The sequence below is a fragment of the Colobus angolensis genome, unplaced genomic scaffold, assembly GCF_000951035.1.
Source record: "Colobus angolensis palliatus isolate OR3802 unplaced genomic scaffold, Cang.pa_1.0 Scaffold162, whole genome shotgun sequence".
Taxonomy (NCBI): domain Eukaryota; kingdom Metazoa; phylum Chordata; class Mammalia; order Primates; family Cercopithecidae; genus Colobus; species Colobus angolensis.
Genome location: NW_012114733.1, coordinates 2,993,467 through 3,017,556, shown reverse-complemented (window position 1 = coordinate 3,017,556; position 24,090 = coordinate 2,993,467).

Sequence of the window (24,090 nt, the reverse complement as noted above, 5' to 3'; positions counted from 1 at the left end):
GTTATATTTTTTAAAAACTCTTTTTTTGTAGCTACAAATGGATATGTTTACATATGAAATACTATAAAGTTTGGAATTTGTTTCTAAATAATGCAGTGTATGTGTGAGGGAAGTGAATGGGGGTATGGATTGACAAGCGTGAAGCTGGGTGGTGGGTAATGGAGCTCACTGTAGCGTTCTCTTTGGCTTATGTTTGACAGTTTCCATAATAAAGTGTTTGAAAAGAATGAGCCGTGGTCAACCCAGCTTTCAATCAATGCAATTTTGGCTTTTGCTGCTCTGGCTGTAGGCAGGGGCCTTGATGTGAAGGCTCTCGCAGACAAGCCATGGCTGTGTAGAAGCTGCCTTGGGAGTGAGGAATTGCATTGCCAGGGCCTTTGAAATACCTGGTACCATGGTTTTCCAGGTCTCTGCTGTACTTGTGTATTGATCTTCCTCTTCCCCTTATTCTCACTCCTGCTGGGTCCTCTTAATCACCGGAGTGGTGACGGGATTCAGTGGAACAATCTGGATGAAATGAACTCTGGAGAATTTGCTCTCAGGAATGGTGGCATTGGCTGTTAGTCACATGCCTCTTCTTGCTTACACTGTGATTCTGGGACTAACACAGACCACAAGTCAAAAGCCATCCTCTTGTACTGGTGCCTGAGACTTGACATCACTTCTCTATTGCCAGACATAGAGTCTTGGATCCTATTGAAAGATAAAGTCCATGTAAAAGGGCTGACTCTGTAACTGATCAGTTTTCAAGTTAAGGTGCCAAGAAAAAAACTCATGCTCAGAGGGTTCTGTTACTCATTTGGGTATGACTGTTTTCATCCACTCTAGTAAAAATGTTAAATAAAGGGATGGGATAGTATCAATCGTAAAATTTTCTCCATTCAGATCTTTTCATGCTCTTGGTATATGCTATTGTTTATATATATTAGAATCTAAGATGGTATCTGATTTAATACAGAATTATTATTGATTTTAACTTTCATATGGTAACTTTTCATGATATTTCAAGAAGAATACTATGATTTTTAGGGGGTTCTGCTACTAGGTAAAGTTTGAGAACAGACCACAGCAGAATGACTTATATTTTAGTGTGAGTGAAGGATTTGAGGGTGGGTCTGATGAAAGGCAGAATAGCTTTATCCTAGGTGAGAACTGAAATTGGAAAAACCTCAACCCAACCCTTGTCTTGTTTAAGAATGTGTTTCCTTGACAACACCATTTAAGTACAATAACTTAAGTGAAGGTTAAATTCTTAGGAGCAACACCCAAGCAGGGAGAGATGATATTTCAGCTTAGCTTTTCCTGGGCGTTAGTGAGTGAACCTGCCAGGTCATAGGCTGTAAGATTTATTTCTTACTCTAGAGAATATAGTTGTAATGACACAAGAATAGAAATTAATCAGAGTTTTTTTTTTTTTTTTTTTTCATTTCTTCTCATCTTTGTTTAAGTAGTTCAAAATCTTAGCCAAGGGATGGGGACAATGGCTGGCAAGAAAGGAAGCTTTCTGAATATGTGTGAACCTTGAAACTCGGAATAAAACTGAGTGGAGAGGGACACCTTGAATTTAATTCACATTTTTAATCTGAAAAATTGGAAAGAAGGGCAGGATGCATTTAGACTATCAGCAAATTAACTATTACTGTCTCCAGCCTCTCTTCAATTTAAGGCAGCTGGGGTACGTGTAAGCCAGATGTTACCAAAGGAAATCATGGTAAGATGAGTAACTAGAAGCTTAAAGATTGTGATTTCTAATCTTAGAAGGTTGATGTCTTCTGGGACACAGAGTGTCTACGATTATGCTCTACAGATAGAATTTGTCATTTTTGCTCAAGGATCAAAACAAGCATCAAAAAATTCATTAAGTCTGTGTTATTCTTCCTATTCTATTTGGATCGAAATCTGTACTATCACTCTCCCACTCTCTCTCTGTCAAATCATCTTTCTTACTATCTCATATCTCTCATTGCATGCACCAGAGTTGTGCTGTTCACCAGCCACATGTGGCTACTGAGCACTTGGCATGTGGCTAGTCCAAATTGAGGTGTAAGTATTAAACAGTAGATTAGGAAGACTAAGGATGGATAAATGAATATAAAATACTCACCAATAGTTTTAAAATGTTGACTACATGTAGAAATGGAAATAGATATATTCAGTTAAATAAAACATTAATATTAACTTCAATATTTATTACTTTTCTGATATGGTGATTAGTGTGCTCAAAATTACTGTGTAGCTCACATTATATTTCTATTGGATGGAGGCACACTAGAAAATATTCATGACATCTTGAATTTGTCCTAGAGACCAAAGGTATGAGATCAGAAGCTGAATCCCTCAGTTTGAATTGTGGTTCTCCACTTTATACATATGTGGCCTTAGACAGTTCTAAAAATCTCCACGCCTTCCTGTCCTATTCTGTAAAATGCAGAGAGAAAGAGTTGCTCTTGCATTGGGTGGTTATGAGATTGCCTGAGACAGTGGCTGGTTCAGAGCAAGTTATGAGTATTCTCATGATATTCCTACTCTGTTGCTCTAACCCAGAGCTAACCTCTTGTGTTCCTGAAAATCAGAGACTGTTGAAAGAAGGGATAGGCAGCAGCCTCCCCAATCTTCCCACCATTTACCCATTTTTACTTGCAGTTAACTTCACACCCATATGCCCTTGTATGGTCTGAATGTGTCTCCTAAATTCATGTGTTGGAAACTTGATCCCCAGCACAGCGGTGTTGGGAAGTAGGGTCTTTTTATTTTTTTTCCTGAGATGGAGTTTCACTCTTGTTTCCAGGCTGGAGTGCAATGGTGCGATCTCGGCTCACTGCAACTTCTGCCTCCTGGGTTCAAGTGATTCTCCTGCCTCAGCCTCCTAAGTAGCTGGGATTACTATGCCCAGCTAATTTTTGTATTTTTAGTAGAGACAGAGTTTCGCCATATTGGCCAGGCTGATCTTGAACTCCGGGCTTCAGGTGATCCACCCAACCCGGCTTCCCAAAGTGCAGGGATTAAAGGCATGAGCCACCGCGCCTGGCCGGGAAGTGGGGTCTTTTAGGAAGTGTTTAGGTCATGAGGGGTCTGTCTTCATAAATTAATTACTACTCTTACAAAAAGTTTGTGAGAGCAGGTTCTCTCTCTCCTGTTGTGCCGTGTGAAGACACAGGGTTCATCTCTCTTAGCCCTTCTGCCTTCCACCATGTGAGGACACAGTGTCTTGGCCCACACCAGATGCTGGCGCCTGGATCTTGGACTCTCCAGCATCCTGAACTGTGAGGAGATAGATTTATCTTCTTTATAAACTGCCCAGTCTGTAGTATCCTGTTATACCAGTGCAAAACAAACTAAGACGGGCCCCTTTAACATTTGAGGACAGGGATTGCACATTGGATTCCTTCATTTCACCCACAGTATTCTACATATGGAGGATGCACAACAAATAATTGTTTATAACAAAAAAAAAAAAGGAGAACATAACTTATCTAGGAAATACAGATTTGGTGATTGGAACAAGTTTAAAGAATATCTTTGGAAACATGCTGAGAGCCTATGACATCACCATGTAATATGTCTTTTGTTTCTCATGGCAACCTGCAAGATTATTAAATTGACTATTGACTGCTGCTTTTAAGCAATATACAACAAGAATTTCCTTCCAGAAGAATAGCTATGCATTTTTCAAAAAGGAAGAGAATGTGTTATGTCTGAAGATCTTCATTATAAGTCATTCTTTGTTTCAAAATTATGCTTGCTTGCTTGCCTTTCTGTTTCTATTAAAAATAAAAACACACTCCTTCATGCCTCAAATGAGCTAAGATAATGGTGATAGGATATCAGTCCTAAGCCTGTCCCATGGAGGTAAGGGGTTATAATTATGTGGCCCATTGAGCCTCAACTCTCTCTCTGAGGAAATAATCAGAAGCAAAGAACACATCTTTTTTCTTCTGAAGTGCTGGTGGAAGCTTAGCTGGAGGTACTGGTGCCCCCTCTTTTAGCTGTCCCCAAAGGTCAAATATCCTGATCACAGTTTCAGGTTGAGGCCCATCTGGATCAGTGAAGACCACAAACTACAGGTGGAGAGAAGAAGCCAAGCGGGTATTATCCAGTGGCTTAACTATGCATTCTTTAGGGAATCAAAAGACATTGGTCAGTCTCTGTGTGTAACACCCATATCCCTAAGATTAAATCAATCTGAATGAGTGCTGTCCCCAACCGAGGTAGCCTCTCTGATTTAGCAGCTTTTAAAACTGGCTACCATAACATGCTATAGGGTGTTGTTCATCCAGTATCACAGGGTCCAAGAAAATGATCCTCAGTCATTTTTACTTAGAGCAACTTAAACGAAACCCACCTGAGTGATCTATGTGGTGGAACGTGAGAATGGTCCCAACTCCAACCCAGAGAAATCTCACTGTAAGGAATGTTCAGGAAGAAATGTAGAGATTGAATCCAAAGATTAATTAAAAGATTTCAGCCGGGTATGTGGCTCATGCCTGTAATCCCAGCACTTTGGGAGGCCTAGGTGGGTGGATCATGAGGTCAAGAGATTGAGACCATCCTGGCCAACATGGTGAAACCCCGTCTCTACTAAAAATACAAAAAAAAAAAAAAAAATTAGCTGGGTGTGGTGGCGTGTGCCTGTAGTCCCAGCTACTTGGGAAGCTGAGGCAGGAGAATCGCTTGAATCCGACAGGCGGAGGTTGCAGTGAGCTGAGATCGCACCACTGCACTCCAACCTGGTGACAGAATGAGACTGTCTCAAAAACAAAAACAAAAACAAAACAAAACAAAACAAAACAAAAAGGTCTCGTTTATTTGTAGTGTCTGTGCTACAGGATTTATATTTCCTGAATTATGGAGCTAGTGGAAATACTCCATCCCTCTTGGCAAAGTGCAGAGAACAAATGATTTTACACAAACCTCAGAAGCCACACTGCACAAAGGAACAGGTGACCAGAGGCCACTTGCTTCTGGCAGTTCCCTCAGACAAATTTGTAAAACAAGTAACAGTTGATTCAACAACCACAGGCTTTGGTCTTGTTTCAAACCCTTCTTCTCTGGAACTGGCCTTTTGCCTGAAGCCAGCTTTGGACCTATCCTGTACTATCCTGTCTCTACTTTCCTCTTCTGGGTGAAGGAGAACATCCATTTGTTGTTCAGATAAAAAGTACTCTTGTGAGAATGAAACTAATAACGCTTCAGTGACTTTCAGAGGCTTCCTGGTGCCCACCGTGTCAATTTAAACTCCTTTGTCAAGATTTCAGGACCCTCCAGTATTGTCAAACACATCTCGTTTTTCCCAGGAGTGCACGCTAAGCCTTTATTCCTTTTGTTCATCTCATCTAAAATTGCCTTCCTACTTCTTATATTCTGGCTGACATTTAAGGCTCCGTTTAAGTTCTATTTCCTCTGTGAAGATTTCATTGTTTCTTTAGCTATTCTGAGGACATTTACTCAGTACCCATACCGTGAAGACACTACCCTGCCTTGTTCACTCTCACTTCTGGTGTGTAACTCATATCTGCCAGCTAGTGGCAAAACACCGCTTGACACTTGACTTTTCATGCCCAGAACTTAGCTACTGCTAAGGTTACTGGGGGCTCTTTCTACAGAGAGAGGGAGAAGTTTCTGACATCGAAACTACCTCAAATGGAATGAGGTCATTTAGGATGTAATGAGTTCCTTGTCAGTGGAAGGGGCCTTCCCTAATGCATAGATCATAGTGGATTCTTTATACATGTTTGATGAATGAATGAATGCAGGCTGTTGGGAAAGAGATTCAGATATTCAGTTGGCATGTGACAAAATTCTCAACACCAAGTTTCTATTATTCTATAAAATGGTTGCTCATTAAAAAATAAAGCATCTGTCATATTCATAAAAGTCTTTTCTCATTTGGAAACAATTTCACATTTGTTACCTCACTTGATTTTAGCAAACTTGTGAGAGGTGTGAACTTTCACCATTATCTAAGTGTTACACATGAGGAAAGTGATGGAAACATAACAAGGATGTGTAGAAGGTGCATGAGGAGAGGGGGACACAATGATAACCAGGAAACAATGGTTGCCATGATCTGGCCTTGGGCCATTTAGTGGTGGAGGGTTTGGGAGACAAGTCAGGTATAACAGTGGGAAAATAAACCATAGCCAGACTTACTTCTTCAGTACAGTTCTGATCTCCCTGTTTGTGCTTGGATCCACTGGACTACCTGTTAAATCAGGACTCTAGGCCGGGTGCGGTGGCTCAAGCCTGTAATCCCAGCACTTTGGGAGGCCGAGATGGGCGGATCACGAGGTCAGGAGATCGAGATCATCCTGGCTAACACAGTGAAACCCTGTCTCTACTAAAAAATACAAAAAACTAGCCGGGCGAGGTGGCGGGCGCCTGTAGTCCTAGCTACTCGGGAGGCTGAGCTTGCAGTGAGCCGAGATCCGGCCACTGCACTCCAGCCTGGGCGACAGAGCGAGACTCCGTCTCAAAAAAAAAAAAAAAAAAAAAAAAAATCAGGACTCTATGCAGAAGCTGCTGGTTTTGCTCTTCAACAAAGAAGTTAGAATTGCAATTTGGGTGAACATTTTTAACTGAGTCATAGCTGCTCTTTTATTACCTTGTGATAGGGTCCAAAAAACACTCAGAAAATTTGAAAATTTCAAAACGTGGGGCTTCAGGGGATGTATATGGAATTTATTTCCTGCTTTAGTGGAATGGTGGATATTAAGTCATCATATAACAAGGAATGCATTTATTTATTTTTTTTTGAGACAGGGTTTTGCTCTGTAGCCCCGACTGGAGTGCAATGATGCGATTTCAGCTCACTGCAACCTTCACCTCCTGGGTCCAAGTGATTCTTATGCCTTAGCCTCCTGAGTAGCTGGAACACCAGGCACGTGTCACCATGTCTGGCTAATTTTTATATTTTCAGTAGAGATGGGGTTTTGCCATGTTGGCCAGGCTGGTCTTGAACTCCTGGTCCCAATTGATCTGCCTGCCTCAGCCTCCCAAAGTGTTGGGATTACAGATGTGAGCCATGGCACCTGGCCAGGAATGCCTATTTTAAGAGTAGAATGTGTTAAAGGGCTGAGGTAAATCATAGTAGTATTTTCCTAATGCTCTCTTGTAAACTTTGACAGTATAATATGAATTCAGAACACAGTTTTCAGTCAGATATAACGTGCAAATCATTTTGCTGAACACCTGTCAAAAGCTTTGGTTATGCTCCCTATTGAAGAGGACATCATGAAAAGACTTGGGCAATATTGTAAGTGTGAAGTAGGAGAATGACAAGGTGATCAGGGTGTATTACATGTGGCTGTATTTGTTTTCTATTGCTACCTAACAAATTATCACAAATGACGCAGGTTAAAATGACTCACAGGAGTCATCAGGACTCAGCTAAGATGTGCCCAGTGCACATCTTAGCAGGGTCTTCTGCTTAGAATTTCACAAAGCTGCAATCAAAGTACTGGCTGGATTGAATTGCTTTCTAGATCTCAGGGTTCTCTTTCAGGTTCCCTCAGGTTGTTGACAGAACTTGATTCCTTGTGGTTGTAGGACTGAGGCCCCTGCTGTATCACTGGCTTTCAGCTGGGGCTGCCCTCAACTCCTAGAGCCACTCAATTTCTTGCCTCATAGGCCTTCTCACAGCATGGCAGCTTATGATTTCAAGACCGGGAGGAGAATCTCTAACCTCCTCTGTTTCTGATTTCTAGACCCTCTTTTAAAGGACTTTCCTTATTAGGTTAGGCTTACAAAGCATAATCTCATTTTTGATTAACTTGAAATCAACTGATTAAGAATTTTAATTACATATATAAAATCCTTTCACTTTTGCCAAATAACATAACTTAATCACTGGACTAAAATCCTACCATATTCACAGGTCACTAAAGGAAGGGGATTATACAGGGCATGCAGATCAGAAGTGGAAATCTTCAGATTATCTTAGAATTTTTCCTACTATACTAGTGAATCAGAAGGCAAAACATCATCCTGTTAGGGGCTAGAATGATGTTTTTCCAATACCAGCTCTCCCATACCAGTAAGGTGTCCTACAATTCAATTCTGGCACTATCTGAAGTAAGCATCAGATCCTACAGGTTAAGGGCACAGACTGTTCTCACATTAGACAGCAGATGTAAGTCCCAGGGGCCGTCTGTACTTCTGTCTCATGAATCACAAATTTGAGGATTCCCATGACCACCTCTCAGATTCCATAATTTGCTAGAATGACTCACAGAGCTCAGGGAAGCACTGTAATTATGGTTACTGATTTATTAGATAGCATACAAATGAACAGCCAGGTGAAGAGTTACATAGGCAACAAGGTGTGTGATCAGGGTTGAGGGATGGGGCACAGTGTTACATGATATTTCCAGGCATGTCACCCTTCCAGCACATCCTTGTGTTCAGCAACCTCCAAATTTCCCAAATCTGGTTGTTTCAGGGTTTTTTATATGGGATTTCATTACATAACATTCAAGTGTTATGGACTGAATATTTGTGTCCCCCGCCACCTAAATTCACATGTTGAAGCCCTAATCCTCAATTTGATAATATTTGGAGATGGGGTCTTTGGGAAGTAATTAGGATTAGATCAGGCTATGAGGGAGGGGCCCTCTTGATGAGATTAGTTGCCTTAAAAAGGACGAAGAAAGATCCTTCTCTCTTTTTCTCTGTCTTGCTCTGTGTGTTTGTGTGTATGTGCAGTGAGGAAAGGTCACATGAGGACACAGCAAGAAGGTGGACATCCACAAGCCAGGAAGAGAGCCCTTATTAGCAACCAAATTGGCCAGCACCTTGATGTGGAAGTACCTAGCCTCCTGTGAGGATAAGTTTTTGTTGCTTAGGACATCCAGTATATGGTAGGTACTTGTGACAGCCAAGCCAACTAAGATGGTAGGAGCATGTAATTAAATTATTGGCCACATGATTGACCTTGATCTCCAGCCCCTGTTCACTTCTGGGGACCTCCTTGGTAGATAGGGGCTGAAAGTTTCAACCATGTAATCAGGTAGGAGAATGTGCGTAGGCTATATGCAAATACTATACCATTTTATATAAGAGACTTGAGCATCTGTGCATTTTGGTATCTGAAGGCGGTCCTGGAACCAATCCTCCATGGATACCAAGGGAAGACTGTATAAGTGTGTGTGCATAACACACACACACACACACACCAAGCTATAATATATATTCAACACCAAGTTACAATATATATACATATCTAACATTAGTGTGATTTTGGTGTTAATTCTCCAAACAAGGAAATGCTTAACCAGTGTCACCAAGGGGATATCTTTTTCCTAGTTTTATTCTAGACTTTTTTTCTTTGTGCATTTATGGTTATTCCTGATCTCACCTCAGTCTACCTCTGACATGGATCCATGGTAGATTAAAAGTCTCATTTGGGAAACAGGACTGAGAAAGGACTACTGGATTCTTAGTCTTCCTGGATGCATTTGCACTACGTTTTGTTTGTTTGTCCTTTTGGAGATAGAGTCTCACTCCGTCGCCCAGGCTGGAGTGCAGTGGTGCAATCTCAGCTCACTGCAACCTCTGACTTCCGGGTTCAAGCGATTCTCCTGCCTTAGCCTCCCAAGTAGCTGGGATTACAGGTGCCCACCACCATGCCCAGCTAATTTTTGTATTTTTAGTAGAGACGGGGTTTCACTATGTTGGCCAGGCTTGTCTTGAACTCCTGACCTTGCCCGCCTTGGCCTCCCAAAGTTCTGAGATTACAGGCGTGAGCTGCTGTGCCCAGCCTGCACTATGTTTTTAAAATGTTTATTTTATTTTTTCTTCTTTTTTGTATTTGTACAAATTTATAGGGCACATGGGAAGTTTTGTTACATGTATATAATGTGTAGTAATCAAGTCAGGGCATTTAGGGTGTCCATCATCTGAATATCAAATATTTTTGTTAAGTGTCATCGCCTTACTCTATCAAACACTGAATTTATTCCTTCTATTTTACTGTATATTTGTATCCTTTAACCCACTTCTCTTATCCCCTTCACTCCTCTCTATTCACCCTTCCCAGTTTCTGCTATCTTTCCACTCTCTACCTCTATCTAATCAAATTTTTTAGCTCCTGTATGTGAGTGAGAACATGTGATATTTGTCTTGTTGTGCCTGGCTTATTTCACTTATGATAATAACCTCAAGTTCCAACCATGTTGCTACAAATGACATGCTTTCATCCTTTTTAATGACTGACTAGTATTCCATTGCATACAGAAAGCACATTTTCTGTATTCACTCATCCATTGATGAACACGGGTTGATTCCATATCTTTGCTATTGTGAATAGTACTGTGATAAACATGGGAGGCAGGCATACTTCTGATAATGTTAATTGCTTTTCCTGTGCATAGATAACCCATTTGTACTATGTTTAAGCTTTGTAGGGGAGTCTTCATCAGCTGGGTGTCTACAGATGTGGTTTGCCCTGTTCATATTTATAATTGCATTCCTTGTCAGTGCCAAAAGTCAGACATATTCCTATCACCTGTTGCTGATACAGGACAGCACTGCTTTTCCTCACTGTTATTCTAGTAGGGTTTTGCAATCTATTCTTACTTTGAGGACAAGAAGAACAATCTTGATTAATGCACAGAAATGCCTTCAAATGTTTTCACAATTTTCCTCTGCATATGTTCTATATGGCACTCCAAAACGTATCCCTTAGCTGGAGCTGTGTTTACTTTTCCATGTCACCATTTCATTCTCATGTACGCACATGCTACAGCTATAAATCGCTTTAAACTGTTCCTCAGTAACTTAATGCAACTTTGAACTGGCACTTGAGATTATTATAGTAATAATCTCAAGTTGTAACCATGTTACTACAAATGACATGATTTCATGTAATTTGCATGCATCCAGGAAGACTATGACACTGTGGGCAGAGCAATGAGCGTCTTCTTTATTCCTGAGTGTCACCAAGCAAGTAAGAAATGCCTGTGGGTGTCAGAGACAGGTTCATGTAATTGTCAGGAGTAAGGAAGGAGAGGAAGAAGGGAGAGGGAAAAGACATGGGAAGGAAACATGGAAGAAGGCAGAGCAAAAGAGAAAAAGAAACAAGTCCACAGAAGACACACACACACACACATACACACACACACACACACACCCCAAGATTACATCAATAATGAAACCTATTTAAAATAGTTCTAAAGGTAATTTAGGTTTTTGAAGGGTTTTCTTGTGGAAGGAGCCCATACCATGCCCCAAAAGGGTTAACTGAAGGCCAGGAACCAAGACACAGGATCAAATGGGGCAGAGAAGCCAGGAGGAGTAGAGAGGTGAGGTCTCAGTGAGCCTGGAAGAATTTTCAAAGTGGAGTGCAAGACAGTCAGAGTGTTTTTAACCTGGGCAATTTGTCTCAGGTCCCAGAGTTAGGGGTAACAGGTCAGTACCTAGAAGCAGGTCTCCTGACCCCACTGTGGAGCACACTCATCTCCGAGGCCCAGACCCTGCGGCAGGGCAGCACATCTGATTATGTGACTCTGACAAAATGTCACAGAAATGAAAACAAATGGCTGAGCAGTCCCTGGGGCTATAAAGAGTTCAGTTATTAAGCTCCTCGACCAGAAACATCGAGATTTAGTCATCTAGGATGATTTTATTCCATTTTCTATTATGGGCTGCACCACATAAATCTGTGTTTTATTGCTGGAGTGAGATGCCAGATAATTTCGAGATTACTTTTGGCACTGTCTGAGTTGGCTCACTGCTGTGCCGACAAGTGCTTGTGGAAAATTAGCAGCAATGATATTAATCACCTTCTTTGGGGCTTCCCCCACCCCCACCCTGCTAGAGCTTTGTTTTGTCCTTCTGAAAAACAGAAAAACAAAAACATTTCTTCCAAAATGCAAATATCTCAAGTGGAATTAGAGAGTGGGATAGGGTCAGGAAAGAGAGGTGGTAGTCGTGTTTGAGACACAGGAGAGGTGGGATGTAATGAGGCATCCATTGTGTGATGCTATTGTTATGTCATATTTCTCATGCTGGAATCCTTTGTGATGAGACTGCTGGGAAATGGAAGGAAAACAAGGAAAAGTGATATTGAAGAACATAAAAGTATAGCCAGTTTCCTCCTTTGATCGGCACATTCAACTGGTGCAATGCAGGGTAAAGGAAGGCAAGAAATGGAAGTGGATGAATGGACGGGTGGATGGGTGAGGGATTTTAACACACACACAACCGTATAACTGTACACATACACACACTCATGTAGCTCTGAAAAAGGCAGTTTATTTTGGGGCCAATCGCCTTGACAATTGATGCTTTCATTCTCTGTCTTACAGTGTCCCCATTAGTCATGCTAGTGCCCTCAAACACTCTCCTATCAAAAGCTGATTTTTTTTTAACTTTTATTTTAGATTTGAGAGTACATGTGAAGGTTTGTTATGTAGGTAAACTCGTGTCACAGGGGTTTGTTGTACAGATTATTTTATCACCTAGGTATTAAGCCTAGTACCCAATAGTGATTTTCCTGTTCCTCTTCCTCCTACCTTCAAGTAGACCCCAGTGCCTCTTTCCTTCCTTGTGTTCGTAAGTTCTCATCATTTAGCTCCCACTTATCAGTGAGAACATGCAGTATTTGGTTTTCGGCTCCTGCGTTAGTTTGCTAAGGATAATTACCTCCAGCTCCACTGATGTTTCTGCAAAAGACATGATCTTGTTCCTTTTTATAAAAAAGGTGATTTCTTGAGAACCTCTGAACTTAGGTCAGAAATTGTATTAGTTTAAGTTACTGCATTGTCTACCCAAGGAGGTTCTGCTTTTGATAGAATAGCAACTTTGTCATCTCAGCACCTATGCATATTTATTGAATTAAATGTAAGTCTCATATCCAAAATTATCTAGAGAACAAAAGGGTTTGCTTCCCACTGCAGAAATTTCTGGTATTAAGCAAACTGTTTCTGGGGGGCAGTATGGATAAGCAGACAACTGGATTTCTTGGGGAGCCAACTTAGATGTTGCCAAGCATTGCCTATGAACAAGGTTGGCTCTAATTACTATTAATATGTACACACAAATCCACATAAACAGTCCTCATTATGGACCAAGAGCCCCTGAGAGTTCTTTTAAGCCATTATTTGCAAACTCTAGCCATTCACAGGCCCTCTCTCCACTCCTTTCAGTTTCTTTACTTTACCTCATGCTCCCTTTATAGCTGTTCTGTCCTAAACTTTCCCTCTCATTCAGCTAGATAGTTCCCTTCTGCTCACTCCCCAACTCTGGATGTTCTCTACTCATCCTACCTCCCCTGCACACCCAGTATTCACCTGGGTTCTGTTCAGTGACTCTGGACAGCATCACCTGACTCTTCTGGTTGGGCTCAGCTGATGGAGGCATCAGTAGGAGACAAGTCTATGGGAGGAGAGCGAGGGGATGGAGTGTTCCCCACTACTCCTTTCCTTTCCTGTGCTGCTGTGGTTCTCACGGTGGCTGCAGCACTTTACAACACCGTTTCTACTGGGTGGTCCCTCTTTCATGGTTTCAGCTCTTGCTAGGTTTAATAACACCACTTGTTTTCCTTGCCCCATGAAGTGTATAGGGTAATGGTTCCCCACTAATGCTGGTTGTTGGGTACCTCATCATCTATTGTTGGTCCTTCGAGTATTTTGCCTATTTCTAGCTACAACCCTGATTAATATAACCATTTTCTAATCCTTTCCATTGTGTCTTTTAAACTCCTTCCTTTCATTGTCAGCAAATTCCTGTGTCTTTTCTCTTTCTTCTTAAACACCCTCTACCTTTTCACTTAAGCTGAAGCCATTTTCTCCACTGCAAATATCACATGCTTCTCCACTGCAAATATCACATGCTTTGAAACTCACTAAAATGAAAGCTTCTCTTTCTCCCATGTACGCTATGTCTTGGGACAAAGTGGGGGAGTTTGTGGCTGTTTTCACTGCATCATTCTGCAGCTTCTAGAACTTTAGTCTACCTTAGACATTCCACATCCCCTTACCCTCTGATGCCACACTTCCCCTTCATAGTGACTAGTTTCCCTGCCCTGCTCAAATCACCACTCATCCCACAAGCTAAAGACATTCTTCTCGAGGATTCTAGCTCTGGCTCATGGCCTTCCTATGCACTCATCTTTTCATCCATTCTTACATATTATAGGAACTCAATAAATGAGAGCAAATGACATCATTCCCTTCAATCCCCCAATAGTCTGATATATTTTCCATTCTTTTAATAAAAACATCTGTCTTCACCTTTGCCACCTCATTTTTTTTTTGCTTTCTCTTCATTCCTTTATTTCCGAAAAATCTTACTTCTTTCCATCATGCCATTGAAAGTTCTCTTTCTCTCTCTCTCTCTCTCTTTTTTGAGACAGAGTCTTGCTCTGTCGCCCAGGCTGGAGTGCAATGGCATGATCTCAGCTCACTGCAACCTCTGCCTCCTGGGTTCAAGTGATTCTCTCTCTTCAGTCTCCTGAATAGCTGATTACAGGCACCTACCATCATGCCTGGCTAATTTTTGTATTTTTAGTAGAGACGGGGTTTCTCCATGTTGGCCAGGCTGGTCTTGAAGTCCTGACCTCAGGTGATCCACTTGCCTTGGCCTCCCAAAGTGCTGGGATTACAGGGGTGAGCCACCGCACCTGAAAGTTATCTTTAAAGTTCACCACTGATGTGTCAATTACTAAATATAATTATTTCTTTTCAGTTTGATCCTACTTTTTGCTGCACTTTAATTCAACATCGCAAATATTTTTGAATGAGTCCTATAGGTGCCTGGTAATGTGCCAAGTGACCTTATAGGCCAAAACTCCTCATATAATTTTTGTAATCTGTATATATTTTTTGTGTGTAGTTATTTAGAATATTTTCTATTTATTTATTTTGCTGTTATTGATACATACTATTTACACATTTATGGAGTACATGAATGTTTTTTACTTGCATAAAATATATAATGATCAAGTCAGAATATTTGGGGTATCCATCACCTTAAATATTTATTATTTATAGGTGTTGGCATCAAGTCATCTCTTCTAGTTACTTGGTAGTGTACAAAGTTTTCTTGTTAAGTATAGTCACACTAGTCTGATATCAAACATTAGAAGTTTTTTCTTCCATATAACTGTATGTTGGTACCCATTAACCAACTTCTTTTCATTCCCTCCCATACCCTCATCCTTCAGAATCTCTGGTATCTATCATTCTATTCTCTGTGTCCGTGAGATCAAATTTTTTAGCTCCCTTATATGAGTGAGAAAATGCAGTACTTGTCTTTCTGTGCGTGGCTTATTTCACTTAACACAATGATCTCCATTTCATCCATGTTGCTGCAGATGACAAGACTCAATATTTTATGGCTGAATAGTATGAATAGTATTCCATTGTGTATATATTCCAAATTTACTTTATCTATTTGTCTGTTGATGAACATTTAGGTTGAATTCATATCTTTGCTATTGTGAATAGTACTGCAGTAAACATGGAGGTAAGGGAACCCTTTGATATACTGATAAATACTTAGTAGTGAGATTGTTCACTACTGAGAAATCTCAGTGTTGTTTTACATAGTGGTTCTGCTAATTTACATTCCCACTGACAGTGTATAAGAGTTGCCTTTTCTCTCCATCCTCATCAGCATCTGCTGTATATTTCCTTTTTAATAGTAGCCATTCTAATATCTATATCATATCATATATCATATGTGATAGCATATCATGATATGATTTGCGTTTTCCTGATGATTAGTGATGTTGAGCATTTTTCCATATAACTGTTGGTCATTTGTATGTGTTCTTTTAAGAAAGGTCTATTTAAGTCCTTTGCTAATTTTTAAGGGGATGATGACGATTTTTTTTTTACTGTTGAGTTGTTTGAGTTGCCTTTATATTCTGGATATTAGTCTCCTGTTGGATGAGTAGTTTGCAAATAATTCTCTTTTCCAATTTGGATGCCTTTTATTTATTTCTCTTGCCTGATTGCTCTGGCAAAGACTTCTAGTACTATGTTGAATAGGAGTGGTAAAAATGGGCATCCTTATATTGTTCTAGTTCTTGGAGAAAAGGCTTTCAACCTTTTCCCCATTCAGTATATTAGCTGTGGTTTTGTCATATGTGACCTTTATTATTTTGAGATATGTTTCTTCTATGCCTCATTTGTTGAGAATTTTTATCATCACGGGTGTTAAATTTTTGGTTTCTGCCCTTTGATATGTTGTTGTGGTGTATCTTGTTTATTGATGTATATATGTTGAACTATCCTTGCATCCCTGCTACAAATCCCACTTGATAATGGTGTATTATCTTTTTGGGGTCCTGTTGGATTCAGTTTGATAGCATTTTGTTGAGAATTTTTGCATCTATGTTCATCAGGGATATAGGCCTGTAGTTTCATTTTTTTGTTGTGTCCTTGTCTAGTTTTGGTATCAGGGTAATGTTGGCCACATAGAATGAGTTAGGGAGAATTCCCTTCTCTTCAACTTTTTGGAATAGTTTGAGGAGGATTGTTATTAGTTGTTGTATTAGTCCATTCTCACACTGCTAATAAAGACATAACCAAGACTGGGTAACTTATAAAGGAAAAAGGTTTAATTGGCTCACAGTTCTGTATTGCTAGGGAGGCTTCAGGAAACTTACAATCATGGTGGCAGGGGAAGCAAACGCGTCCTTCTTCACATTGTAGCAGGAAGGAGAAGAATGAGTGCCCAGTGAAGGGGGAAGCCTGTTATTAAACCATCAGATCTTGTAAGAACTAACTCAACTATCATGAGAACAGGATAGGGGAAACTGCCTCCATGATTCAATTATCTCTGCCTGATCCCTTCCACGACACATGGGGATTATGGGAACTACAATTCAAGATGAGATTTGAGTCCAGGGACACAGCCAAACCATATCAGTTATCCTTTATACATTTGGCTGAATTCAGCAGTGAATCCATCTGGTCCTGGGCTTTTCTTTGTTGGGAGGTATTTTATTACGGATTCAATGTTGCTGCTTGTTTTTAGTCTATTCAGGTTTTTGGTTTCTTCCTCATTCAGTCTTGGTAGGTTGTATTTGTGTAGGAACTTATCAGTTTCCTCTAGGTTTTCCAGTTTGTTAGCATACAGTTGTTCAGAAGAGCCTCTGATGATCATTTGCATTTCTGTGGTATCAGTTATAAAGTCTCCTTTTTAATTTCTGATTATGTTTATTGGGTCTTCTTTTCTTGGTTAGTCTAGCTAGAGGTTTATCAATTTTGCTTATCTTTGTGAAGAACCAACTTTTTATTTAATTGATCCTTTATATTTTTATTAGTCTCTATTTCATTTAGTTCTGCTCTCATCTTTATTATTTGTTTTCTTCTGCTGATTTTCCATTTGGTTTGTTCCTAGTTTTCTGGTTTCTTGAGGCACATTAGATTGTTTATTTGAAATCTTTCTCTTTTTTTGATGTAGGCATTTGCTGCTATAGACTTCCCCCTTAGCGCTGCTTTTGCTGTATCTCACAATTTTTGATATGTTGTATTTCCATTTTCATTTGTTTCCAGACATTTAATTTCTTCATTGACCCATTGGTCCTTCAGAAGCATGTTGTTCAATTTGTATGTTTGTATAATTTCCAATGTTCCTCTTAGTTTCAATTTCTAGTTTTATTGTGGTCTAAGAAGACACATGATATAATTTTGATTTTCAGAAATTTGTTGAAACTTGCTTTGTGGCCTAACATATGGTCTATTTTGGAAAATGCTTCACGTACTGACGAGAAAAATGTGTATTTTGCCAATGTTGGATAAAATGTTCTATAAATGTCTATTAGGTCCATTTGCTGTAAGGTCCAATTTAAATCCAATGTTTCTTTGTTGATTTCTGTCTAGATTATCTCTCTAATGCTGAGAGTGGGGTGTTGAAGTCTCCCAATATTATTGCATGGGAGTCTCTCTCTCTCTTTAGATCTAGTTAATATTTGCTTTATCAATCTGGGTGCTCTGGTGTTGGATGCATATATATTTAGAATTGTTATGGCTGGGCACAGTGACTCACTCCTATAATCCCAGCACTTTGGGAGGCTGAGGCAGTCAGATATCTTGAGGCCAGGAGTTCAAGACCAGCTTGGCCAACATGGCAAAACTCCACATCTACTAAAAAATAAAAAAAAATTAGCTGGGAATTGTAGTGTACACTTGTAGTTCTAGCTATTCAGGAGGCTGAGGCATGAGAATCACTTGAACCTAGGAGGTGGAGGTTGCTGTAACTAAGATTGCCAACTATACTCCAGCCTGTTATTATTTTGAACTCCTGGCCTAAAAAAAAAAAAGAAGAATTGTTATATCCTCTTCCTGAAATGATCCCTTTATCATTATATTATATAATAACTTTCTTTGTCTTTTTTTTTGATTCAAAGTTTGTTTTATCTAATATAAGTAAAGCTTCTTCCACTCATGTTTGGTTTTCATTTGCATGGAATATATTTTCCATTCTATTACTTTTAGTCTATATGTGTCTTTACAGGTAAATTGTCTTTCTTGTAGGTAGTATATAGTTGGGTTTTGCTTTGTTTTTTTTTTTTAAATTCATTCAGCTAGTCTATATCTTCTAAGTGGAGAATTTAATTCATTTACATTCAAGGTTATTATTCATATGTGAGGTTTTGTTCCTGTCATATTGTTTATTGGTTTCTGGTTATTCTGTATATCCTTTATTCCTTTCATTTTCTTTTATTTTTTGCCTTTGTGTTTTGGTGGTTTTCTACAGTGGTACCATTGGGATCTTTTCATCATTTGTGTTTTTGCTTTAACAGTGGGTTTTAGACTTTAATGTGTTTTCACGATGGTAACCCTTGTCCTTTCTCTGCCAGGTTCAGTATTCTCTTGAGCATTTCTTCCCTAGTCTAGTGCTAATCAATTCTCTCAACATTTGTTTGTTTGAAAATACTTTATTTCTTCCTCATTTATGAAAGATAATTTTGTTGGTTATAGTATCCTTGGGTGGCAGTTTTTTTTTCTTTTCCTTTCAGTACTTTGAATATGTAATTCTGTTATCTCCTGGCTTGTATAGTTTCTGTTGGGAAGTCTGCTGTTAGTCTGATGGGGATTTCTTTATAGGTGACTAGATGCTTTTCTCCTGTTGTTTCTCTCTCTCTCTCTCTCTCTTCATTTCCCTATTGTCCCACTAGAGGATCTTGCTGTTTTAGAATTCTCTTTTTCTTTGATTTTAGATAGTTTGACTATAACGTGCCACAGAGAAGACTTTTTTGCATTTTATCTGTTTGGGAATTACTGGGCCTTTTGTATCTGGATGTTTAAATCTCTTGATAAACTTGGGAAGTTTTTATCTATTATTTTATTTAAAGGGCTATTGAACTCTTCTTTGGTCTCTTTGCTGTCTGGAGAACTGATAATTTATTATTTGGTTACTTTATGGTGAACCATGTATCACAAAGGCTTTGTTCATTCTTTTTAATTCTTATTTATTTATTTATTTATTGAGACAGAGTTTTGCTCTTGTTGCCCAGGCTGGAGTGCAATCGTGCAATCTTGGCTCACTGCAACTTTCACCTCCTGGGTTCAAGCGATTCTGCTGCCTCAATCTCCCCAGTAGATGGGATTACAGGCATGTGCCACCATGCCTGGCTAATTTTGTATTTTTTGTAGAGACCGGGTTTCTCCATGTTTGTCAGGCTGGTCTTGAACTCCTGACCTCAGGTGGTCCACCCACCTTGGTGTCCCAAAGTGCTGGGATTACAGGCATAAGCCACTGCCCCCAACTCCCTTTTCTTTATTTTTGTCTGAATGAGTTATTTTAAAATCAACTGTCTTCAAGTTCTGAGATTCTTCAGCTTGATCTGGTTAATGTTGAAGCTTTCAAATGTGTTTTGTATTTCATTCAATGAATTCTTCAGCTCCAATATTTTTGTTTGACTCTCTTTTATATTTCTTTAGTACATTTCTCATTCATATCCTGAATTATTTTTGTGATTTCTTTGTGTCGTTTTTCAGAATTTTCTTGTATCTCACTGAGCTGTTTGGTTATCTAAATTTTGAGTTCTTTTCTGGGACTTCATTAATTACTTTTTGATTTGGATCTGTTGCTAGAGAATTACTGTGTTTCTCTGGAGGTGTCATATTTCCTTGCTTTTTCATGATTGTTGTGTCTTTACATTGCTATTTGTGTATCTGGTGCATTAGTTACTTCTTCCATTTTTTCGAATTTGCTTGTGTAGGGGATGATTTTTCTTGAGGATGTATCAATAATGTTGGTTGGGTGTGTGTGCAATAGTGTAGTCTCTGTATGATTTCTTTGATTATAAATAATATTGGTGGTATCTGTGATTTCCTCAGTGGCTTAGGGTGTGATTATTAGTAGAGGCTGTGATGAAGTTTTGCTGGGGACTGGGATGACAGGTGGGCCAGTCTTCAGGCATCAGTGGTGGCAGCAGGGGGCTGAGCATGCCCGTTCTTGGGCCCCAGGGTGGTATATGCTGGCAATGGTGTTAGTGGGTCCAGGTGGGCCAATCTTAGGCATCCAGGTGGCTTGCTCAGCTGCCAGTAGTGGCAGTGGTAGGCTGGTCATGTGGGTACATTTTTGGGCCCCCAGGTAATTGGTGTGGTGTGGGTGATGTCAGTAACAGTGGCAAGATGATCCTCTGGGTCCCAAGAGGTGCATGCTGATGTTGGTGGTGGCTTCAATGGGCTGGGCAGGATGGTCCCCAGGCTCTTGGGTGGTGCATGTGGGTGGGTGTGTATTGTCAGTGTCATTGGCAGCAGATTGGGGGGGCCATCTTCACCCTGGAGGGAGTACACAGATGCCAGAGGTGGTAGCATATGCGGAGTGTTCTCCAGGTCCTCAGGCAGTATGCTTGGGCTCGGGGGTGGGGGATGCCAGGCCGGGCAGGTCTGACCTCAGGTCCCTGGTGCTCTACAGGGGTGTCTTCAGCACTGTGCAGAGAGGAGAAGGGACCCTGCCCTCTGCACACAAATCCGAGCACAGAGGCCACACCGCCACCACTCGTAGCCTTATATAGGCAGCCTTCCAGCTTGCCCACCCCAGCCCAGAATGGCAGCAATAGCAGCTGCAGCTGCAGCAGTGTGTAGAGTGGGGGAGGGGCTCCCAGTCTCTATGTACAAGTGTAAGTAAGCACAGAGTGCGCTTTGCCGGTGGGGGCTGGGGACTCACCTGCCTGAGCTCCTCGTGGCAGTAACTGCCATGGAAGTGTGTGGAGGAGGGCAATGCAGTCTACTCTCCAATTATGAGCCTGAGCACAGAGTCCATGCCGCTGCTGGGATAGGATTGTGTTTCTCAGCCTGACAGGGAGCTCTCGGGGTCTGGAAAGCAGGTGCTGTGGTTTCCTTTGCCCAGGGGCTGCCTCTTTGGTTTGCTGCACTGTTCTTTCCCCAGAGAGTAGTACTCCTTGTGGATAGAGTACTGGGGACCCTGCAGAACCTTTGGGTCCAGCCAGCACTGTGCTATTGTAGCCTTCCAAGTGGACACTGGAAGGGCTCTAGAAATGTGGAGATATGGGGTCTGTGGTTCACAGGGTGACAGCTGTGCTCTCTCAGTGGTGCTGCGCTGCAGCTGCTTGGATCTTGGGGTTGTGAGTGATCCAGCCAGCGTAAGTCATCTGTCTGCTACAGAGCCCTCGGGCCTCTAGACTACCTGCCTGTGCCAGTCCCAGGGTTTGTGTGGATACAGGAGCTCTCTCCTGGTTAGGAATGCAGCAGATTGTAGCGGGAATGTGACTGCTGAGTATCTCTCACTTACGCTTTTTCCACAATAGGAGTTGCTCTGTGTCCCTAACCAATCTCGGCCAAGCTGGCTGCTCAACTATTTCTCCTTCTGTGCCTCAGGTGTTTCCTGTGACTTGTCTGTTGAACTCCAGTGTTCGCTCCTAGGTGTTCTATTTGAGGTGTGATTATCTATTCACAATTTTGGTTCTTTCCGGAGAGGGTGAGTGTTCAATGTCTCTAGTCAGCCGTCTTGAAGCTAATCTATAATTTAACAAAATCTTCCCTTTTCTGCTAGTGCTCCCTAATCTTTATATAGTCCCAATTTTACTTTTTCCTCCTAAATTATCTCCTCAAGGCTTTGCCTTGCCCAACTTGCCTCCGCATTTGGGCAACTATCTTTATTCACTTGGTTTCCAATGCTGTCTCTTAACCAGTTCCAAATTTACATATCAAGCTCTGCTCTTAGTCTAGCAGGATTAGATATTGCAATTCAGCCCTGGGTAAGATAAAGGGAGTGCAGGCAAAGTATAGCTAATTCTTGCAATTGCTTACCTGGGTTTGTTGGCAGCAGGTTCCTGAGATATGTGGAGGGAACAGGCCTAAGCTTTTTCTATGTTTGAATGCTCTCTGTGCCCTAAATATGCTTGCTTTGGTCTGACCAAATTAAAAAAGTTTGGGGTGGCAAAGAATTGGAATAGAGGGTAGGAAAAAATCGGTTCAGTGCAGTGGTTCACATAAGCCTGGGAATCAGAATGCTTGCCTGCAAATCCTGACTCTACCAGGCACTCACTGTGAGCTCTTCCTCAAGCTTTATGAATAGCTGTCTCTGTCTCTGGTTCCTTATATGTAAAGGGGAATGAAAATAGGATTTTTCCCTAGAGTCACCATGAGAACTAAATGAGATAATGCATGTAAAATGCTGAGGCCTGCACATAGAAGGACTCACTAAATCTTCGCTATCTCAAGCCCTTTGGCTTGTTTTTCTCCCCAAAATAGAGAAGAATGTCTTTCCAAGAAGTCTATGACAGAAGGCAAAAGGCATTAATGTGGAAAGCTCTGTCTTTTGTGGAACAAAATGCTAAGCCCAGGTCTGGGGCTTTGTGGCCGGGATTCATTTATTGCTCATTATGAATAGGTTGATGAGAAGTAGGTGGGTAAAAGATGAGGGAAAAGCTTTATGATGAAGTTTATCCTGTTTTCTGGGCCCAGCTCTAGGAAAGCTGATTAAATGAGGTTGTGGCTGAACAGGGCTGCCCTACTTAAGGCTTTTGTCAGCACTTTCTTTGCAGATTCTAATTTCCAGGGCCTAGAAATGGCTGTGTTGAAAATATTCTCTAAGGACTTGAGGTTGGTGTGGAAGATCTTTATCAGGCACCAAATAATCCTGTCAAGCTTTAAACGAGGAACAGAGAGAGAAAGAAAAAAAAATGTTGGAAAGAGAATGAAAAATGCAGACAGGGAAAGAGAAAGAAAGGGAGCAGAGATATGGAAAGGTTAAAGGGAAAGGAGAAAAAGAGAAAAAAATTATTTTTAGGGTATCTTAGAAACTCCCCTGAAAATGGCACCTCTATCTCAGGCTTTTCTCCTTGCCCAGGCCCTCTGCTGTTATAATTAACTAGAAAGAGCTCTGCCACAGAGCTTCCTGCTGTCTGTTCCTATGGCGAGGTCCCTACTTCCAGAGACTGACACATTCTCAGCCGCCTGCCCTTCTTCCTGACTGCCAATGTGTTTCCTAGCTCCTTTTCCATCAAACACTAGACCAACCCGATCTCTGACTTCTTTAAAATTGTAGGCCAATGTTGTTGGTTCCCTAGAAGGATCTTTGATTCTCTTCTTGGAGGCTACTGAGTGGGCTCAGAACTAAAAAGATGAGGCTTGGACCAGAATCTACAAAGGAAAAGTGAGGCCACAGTTAGTTCTATCTGAATACCAACCCCAGTAATTCCAGATTGTTAGGTTGCCTTAGCATGAGGACTCCCAATCCCTGTGGCAGAGGCTGTGGTGATGACTTGAGAGGGTCCAAGGTTGGGTTTGCCATGTCAGGGCAGGCATGTATGAAAGAGGTGTGGGTGGCCATGCCTCTACCTCTACAGCAAAGGAGGAGGTTCTTACCATGCACTAAAGGGAGTCACTGCTCTCTGTCTCCCTTGCTCTGAGAACTGTGGATACAATTGGTTGTAATATACAGGGCCATATTTGGGAGCTCCCTTGTTGCTTTCGATCCTTGGTCTATTCCCTCAACACTGGAAGTTACACCTGTGAAAAAGCAGCCTGAAGACTGAAAATTAGCATGTGGCTAATTTTCTCTCCCTTCCCAAACCTCAGGAAAACAATTATAGAGGAGTAAAATATATTTAAATCCATAAGCATAGAAGAGTAAAGGAGACAACTGCTAATGAAAACTTTCTATATA